At 42.4% G+C, this 7,831-nt stretch overlaps 1 pseudogene; it reads right to left on the bottom strand.

Moving 5' to 3' along the window:
• Positions 1-4,573: 4,573 nt before the first annotated feature.
• LOC116702268 (uncharacterized) lies at positions 4,574-6,412 on the bottom strand (annotated as a pseudogene).
• Positions 6,413-7,831: the final 1,419 nt, after the last annotated feature.

Here is a 7,831-nt window from a genome sequence, read left to right as displayed (position 1 = left end):
GTACTAGTACTGAGCATTAGAACTGCTACTGCTACAGTAATACTAGTACTGAGCATTAGAACTGCTACTGCTACAGTAGTACTAGTACTGAGCATTAGAACTGATACTCTCATTGGTACTAGTACTGCGCATTAAACGATACTACTACAGTAGGTAGCTCGTATGATGCATTAAAACTGATACTACTACAGTATGTACTATACTGATCATTAAACACTGTATACTACCAACATGTAGGTACTGCACTGGTACTGAGGCATTAGAACTGAATACTACTACAGTAGTACGATATACCTGCGTCATTTGAGCAACTAAATGACAACATAGCTTCACTCCAGATGTATGTGAAATGAAGTGACCATATTACAGAGTATATAGGAGATGTGAGGTAAGGAACTTGTGCAGGTGATGTTGAAAGGACCAAAAGCCATATTTGGGCAAGACCAGTGGCCGAGAACCGAGACAGTCCAAATACCAGCGAGTCCGAGACAAGTCCGAGACTGAAAAACGGTCTGAGTCCGGACTCAAGTACTAGCTCCAGCCCTGGTTATTCACTGACCTCATCTGCCTTGCTTGTCTGTCAAAGCACTTTGTAACAACAGAGGACTATTTGACAGGTTTTTAGATGGAGTGGGGTACTCCCCTTATGGTTTGAAGTGACCCACAGCGAACTCTGTGCAGACAGGGTAATGCTTCTTTTTTGAAATCTATTAGATACTGACAGCTGTTTAACTTGGTATGGATATACTGTAAATCAAAAAATACAATTACAAGATGAATCATTTGCTTTTTAAATTTAGACAAACTTTATTTATTATAATTTACTACAAAAAGAAATCTACCCATACTATGCCATGCTTGGCCAGCTGATCACTTTAGCACTGAGAAATCAATATCAACATGTTCACATTCATTTCACCCAGAATCAAACTGGTATTGGTAATGGTATCAAAGGGACAGTCTGTAGTTTATCTGCACGTGATTGAACATTTTAAACCTGTTGAACAGGAGGTTTCTGGGTAGACAATGCTGCCCTCTACTGGGCTTTGTTGGCAACACACATGCTGTTGCTGTCTGATGTGTTGGATTCTAGACATGCATGTGTGTTTCTTCTAGTGTAGAGAGTGTGTAGCTATTTACTGATGCTGCTGATTTCAGCCTAACCATTCAATTCAATTCAGTTTTATTTATAGTATCATTCATACAAGAGTATCTCAAGACACTTTACAGATAGAGTAGGTCTAGACCCACACCCAGATTTACAAGGACCCAACAGTTTCTAGTAGATTCCTCCAGAGCAAGCAACGTGCGACAGTGGCGAGGAAAACTTCCTTTAGGCAGAAACCTCGGCAGACCCAGGCTCTTGGTAGGCGGCGTCTGACGGGCCGTTTGGGGTTATGGGAAATAACAAAATTTAACCAGACTACTGTATTCCTTTTCACTAAACAACATATGTATAAGATCCACGCTCCCCCAGTTGGACTAATACAACAACAAGTTGTCCCTTTATAACACGCCAACGAATGTGCTGATTCAGGGTGAATTTAACATTTTACCAGATGTTGATTACTACAACATGGACTTTGCCTAATAGAATTGTAAAATTTGCAGATGATACTACTGTGATAGGACTCACTGACAGCAATAATGAAACTGCCTACGGATGAGGTGAGTAACTTGATCATGGGTGTGCCGCAGAAAAATCTGTCCCTTAATGTGGAAAAAACTAGGAGGCTGTTATAGATTTTCAGGAAGAACAAACCACACATACACTTGTCTATATAAACCAACTCTACTGTTGAAATTGTCAACACGTTTATTTTTTAGGCATTCATATTTCAGACTCCCTCACATAGTTGCTTCACATCAGTGGTCCCATTAAGAAGGCACTCAGAGGCTATATTTTTGAGGTGTCTTAAGAAATATGGCATGTCTCTCAATTTTCTACAGATTCTTTTATTGTTGTACAATGAGAGTATATTGACAGATAACATTGTAGTGTGGTTTGAAAAGGGTTACTTCACATGACCTTATATTCGACAAGGGTGGTCAAAACTACATCTAAAATCATCGGCGTTCCACTTGAACGCGCTGCAACCTATTTACTGTAATGCAGTACTAATAAGGCACGGGTATTATGCGGGATTCTGTCATCCTGCCTGTAACCTCTTCTCCCCACCTTCCATCAGGGAGACGTTTGCAGAGTATCCCACAACGCACATCACGTTAGGGATAGTTTTTATCCTCAGGTAATAAGGTTACTGAATCATAGCACAGCAGGAAGGAGGGCTGTGGCCTGTACTTATCACTTAGTCCCTATTCTACTGTGCTGTTTTAAAGTTTTAAATGCTATTTATGTATTATTATTATGTTATTATACTTGAAACTTGAACTTATACAAAGTAAACCACTTATAAGCTTTAGTACTGCAGCTAATGTCACAGCTAACGTGTCAGGGGATTTTTTGAAATATTTCAACCAAGACAGAGTGTTTCAGAGGTTTTCAAATATTGAAGAAGCTGTTGCATGGAAGCATTTTTAATTGTCTACTTTTCAATTCAAGTCACTACTTAGGTATAGTACTGCTGGGTGGGAACATAGTAATAGTCAGTCCCAATGCTCCCCAAGCTTCTGTCTATTTTATATGTAGCGGGCCATTTCTCTCCCCTCGACACTGGGATTGTTGGAAAGAGTTATTGAAGAGTTGTTAGCTGCTAGTTAGTTAGCGTTCTTACAGGTGAATATGTTCTCCAGTTTATCTAAAGGCATATTCACCATGTACTGTCTCATACTTCTCTGCAAACTTTTTGTGAGAGCGTGCAACTCCAACAGAAGGTTAACCCTCTGTTGTCCTCGGTCCAAATTTATCAACCCTCTATATGAGACTGTGACAAAACGTTGAAAAAAGTGACAAATGTGGAAAACCCACAAAAACGCAGGAAAAAAACATCAACAAAACCAGAGTTTTTTTAAACACGCGAAAAGTGACAAAAACAATGTTAAAACATTGACTAAACCATGAAAAAATGTCCAAAAAGTGACAATATAATGAAATTGACAAAAACGTTGACAAAAGTTTAAAAAAAAACAACAAATTTTGAAATTTCAACCCAGAAAAACACAAAGTTGCGGTCGACGGGAAGACAACACAAGGGTTAACCCTCATGTTGTCCTCGGGTCAAATTAACCCTTTTTCCTATATCAATGTTCTTTTTAATTACCCAAACAACATGATGTATTACACACATGCTCTTTGGCAAGTACAAATCTCTACTTCATTCATTTTGGGGCGTCTTATTCAATTTTATAGCATTTGAAAATAAATTAGGTGTTTGAAATAGTATTGAGTAAAAGTTGACATATTCCAGTCTGTGATTATCCATCAACATACTCCTTTAATTTTAGTCTAAATAATTCCCTATTTTGGCTTTTTTACATCAAAGATTAGGTATAATTTCCTATAGATGAGTGTATTGACCATAAATTCCAAAAATACCTGTAAAACTACGAACATTGAAAAAAAAAGCATCAAAGTGTTGAAAAAAATTACAAAAATGTCACAAAAAGTTTAAAACATCGTTAGAAAGCGTCACTAAAGTGTCGATTTTCAATTTTGACGGGATGACGACCACAAGGGTTGTATAAGTTATTAATTTTGACCTGTGCTTTTCCTGCTTTGTTAGTGGGAATTGGGTCTATTCGTGTGTCATGAAAACTTCACTGTGAAATGATGGCCTTGTTTTAAATAAGGTGACGTTTACCATTCTATTGGAGTTTTCAGGAGAAATTGCAGAATATGCAAATATATGGATATGGGCTTCAGAGCGTTACCATCATGCAGCTGACACCAAGAAAAACACATCCGGGGTGAAGTTCAAGTTCAACACTTTATTGGCATGTCAACACAGTTGATTGGAATTTGCTTGGTGCCAGTCAGGTTAAAAGGAGACGATGATTACCGAAAATGTCTAACTGGTTGCACTGGCCGTTTTGATTTTTAAAAGGGCTGTAACCCACCCCTCCCCCCTGTAAATTACGCCTATTCTTTAGACATACAGTTATAATGAAACTCATTATTTATCTCAAATCTGATTTTGAAGTAATTAAGCTAAGCCATTTTTTGATTCTGAGTTCTGATTTCAAGGTGCTAAACAGTTGCAGTCTCACATGAGGTCCAAAGGTCCAAGGTCCATGATCTGCTAGTTAGATAATCCATCCAGTAACGGAAAGGTCCACAGGTTTGACCCCGGTACATCTAAAACACACACTGGACTAGGTGAGGATTGGAAAGGTTGAAGTTTAATTCCTGCATCATCATATTCTATTATCAGCAGATGATGCCGCATCTGAACCCGTGGCCACTGGGATGTTTCTTTTGTAGTGAAGTGATTGGAAAACCTCATCTTCTCTATAGGAACTTAACTATTTAGGCCATTTCACACAAGTTAAAGTCTAAATGTAACTTATTCTGATGAGTGTCTCAGTGGGCCATTTTTGAAGACGGAGGCGACAAGTGTTCCCAATTTAGGCCTCCATCAACTGACAACATGGGAGAGATGATGCCACGAATGACACGCTTTAATCTCTCCCTACCGATGCATCCCTGTTCATGTTTAGTGTGTGTTCTGTTCCAGCCCTCTGGTTCTCATCTCTGGCAGGGTCACCTTCTGGAAACATCTCGGGTTCTCCGCCAGACTGGCTCGCACTTTCTTCTTTCCTTAAATAACCTCCCGAGTGAGAAACCTTGACCTGGCGCCCTTTGCTGCCCGTTGTTTTAATCCATGATCCTCTCCAGTCGGGTGTCCGCTGAGAGTCTGCACCATGTCCTCTGGGTGGGCGCCAGCTCCGGTGGCTGGGCTGGACCCATGCTGACCGCTGGAGGCGTTGGGAAACAACTCTGCAGGGATTTCTACAGAACCTTGGCTGGGATTTTTTTCCTCCTCAGGAAAGTCAGCTTCCACCAGGCTGAGACGCTCTGACATGATGGTGAATAGTGGGATGAGGGTGCTGGGGAGGGAAAATGGGACAAATGGATTCAAAATAAAAAGAATAGGCTGGGTATAGACAAAAAACATTAAGAGATTAAAAAGGAATAATCTGAACCACAACACTGTATGTGCACGTCTCTGTCTTTATCGAATATGAACTGTACGTATTTCAGTGTGTGTTTGTGTGTGTGAGAGAGCACTTATCTATCTACCAATCACTGTTAATTTTCAGTGTAATTCATAGCCTCCATATCTGTGATGCACACAGTGCTCAGTACCGTGTGTATTTGTGTGTGTGTGTGTGGTGTGTTTGGTGTGTGGGTGTGTGTGTGGTGTGTGTGCGTTGTGTTTCAGGTCACCTTTTATGTTCAGAGCTGATCTTTCGGCTGTTTTATTCAGCTTGTAGAGATGATCAGTAATGTTTGACATATAATTTATCTTGTTATATTATCCAAAGTGATCAAATATCTAGTATAGCAACACAGAATTCACTGTATGGCCCATGCTTGTAGAGACCCGACATTGCCGCCATAGTGAAAGTGTCCATGTGATTGCTCTTGTAACAGCCTCCATCTTCTGTATTCAGGTTCTCCACCAGTGTTGAACCTGTTGCAGGGATTATCTCATTCAGACACAGGAGGTCCACCTGGTGTGGTGTCGAGTCTGCTCTGGGAATTATTTCTTATGGAGCTGGATTTGTCAAAGGGATGTTAGTATAAACAGGAAAGTGACCAAACTAAAATCAGCTCCCTTACTCCTGTATTCTAAGCTAATTTCCTGCTTGCTCTAGCTCCATGTTTTGCACACAGACATGAGGTAGTCTACTCAAGTATGAGAAACAACAAAGCGCATTTCCCAAAATGTCAACTTTAACAGGAACAAAAGGGTTGAGACCATCTAGAAAATCACCACATTCCCAAAACTTCCCCAAAAGTATGTGCACAGGGTGTCCACATCTGTTCCATTATTTGGCAACTGTCCCAGCTGGCAGGCCACTGGCTGCAGGTCAGCTGCTGATTGCCTTCTGGCCTGGGCAAGTTTTTATAGCAGCTGAGCAAACAAAACAACCCATGTTGTTTCGTTTTTTTTCTTTCACTCTCTCCTTTCTTCTTTCTCATTCTCGTTTCATGAAGATGTGATACTCTGAGCTAGAGTAAAGCGGTATCTTTTTGGCTCCCTTTGGTCCCTTTTGATTCTATACAATGTGACGTGACTGCGAGTATCAACTTTCTGGCTGCTCTGAGTTTGACAGTGATACTGTCCTCCAATCCCGAGCATGCATTTGCCCATGAACTTTGCTTAAATGTAGCCAGCCAATCATGATGTGCCTACTCAAACACGTGCAGCCAGCGCAGTGTATAGGGCCGCGTTGGCCGGTCTGCCACACCCTTTTCAGCGCGCAGCATAGTAGCCAAGGCCCCCATAGAGGTCCTCCACCTGTGCTTATAGAAATGGGTTACATATCGTAACCTTTGTTTATCTCACACAGACTGCCGACCTCTACTGGACTCTATGGGTACGAGTGTGAGTCGATGAATCAACGCCCTGACGCAACTAATACCGACCCACAACACTGATCCTGGCCGATCAGCAGCCCAGCTACTCTGCAAAACCAAGCCACCGCGTCAAGAAAAAGGGCCCCTGTCACCCAGGTAGAAAGCAAATTACTGGTTAGAGCCACGGCCAACATTGCAGGGCCAATGTACAAGCAAGACCCCCCTGCACACAACATCCCTTAGGTCACCGAGAACACTGGACATGTGGGTTTACAACACCACACGGCCTGGCATGTCCAAGAAGTAGAGAACAAACATCCCCCCCATAAACTAAAAGGACAGGCCACGATGCTCACCAGATCACCCCACCTAACAAGGCCTCTGACACTGCGACGCCACGTTTCTGAGTGGTGCACAGCTCTACAGTGGGAGGTTCTCTTGCAGCTGTTCAGTGCATCTGTTGGCCGTCGTCCACATACATGCCAACGCACTAACTGGGCAAAGCTGAATGCAATTTGGCCTTCCTGACCCCCCTGAAGTGACTCCTCATCTTCTTGGGAGTAAGGAGGGATTCGGTCTGAGAGTAGGCACGCTGCGTCACCAGGGGGCAAACAACCAGGGATGCACCAACAGTGCGTCAGCACACACCACCTCTCAGCTGAGGTCATGTGCAAGCTGCAGGGCTGGTCTTTAATGAAAACACCTACAGAAGGAGCGCTTTAGATGCTCAGGCCAAGGCCTTGAGCACCAATGACAGTCCCCATATTGGAGAGGAGCACAGACTCTGTTGGGATTTCAGACACTGCCTGCATCCATCACAGATCCTGGATCTCCATTGAGAGGATGTCCACCTCCCGTGGGAGATAGATTCATTGAGCAAATTCGATGTTCCCTGAAGATTTTAAAAAGGATGGCAGACAGCGGTGTCACTGAAGACAGTATTACCCATAGAGCCCAGTATAGGGCGGAGCCTTAGTGAGATAGAACTTTCTTCTCCACTGAACTCTATTGCATGAGTGCCTCCTTGTCAGTTCCGTCTGCTAGCAGAAAACTGAAAAATGCCTAACAACTGCTGTGTGAGGGATGCACTAACAGCAGGCTAGGTTAGTTAGGTTTAGAAAAAGATCATGGGTGTCTTATAAAAGACCAGTTTCTGTGAAACACATGACAAGAATGAGAGAGTTGGGTTTAGGAAAGGTTTTGGTGTGGTTATAAAATGAACGTTTCAGTAACACATGGGACAAAGACGGGACACAAACCCCGTCTCCTGGGTGAAAGTCCGGTGTTGTTTGACCCCCCCACCACCCCAACCAACCTCTGTGGAATTTCGGCTTTCATACTACGCGC

This window comes from Etheostoma spectabile, chromosome 15 (genome assembly GCF_008692095.1).
Source record: "Etheostoma spectabile isolate EspeVRDwgs_2016 chromosome 15, UIUC_Espe_1.0, whole genome shotgun sequence".
Taxonomy (NCBI): domain Eukaryota; kingdom Metazoa; phylum Chordata; class Actinopteri; order Perciformes; family Percidae; genus Etheostoma; species Etheostoma spectabile.
This window is presented reverse-complemented; position numbering and strand designations above follow the sequence as displayed.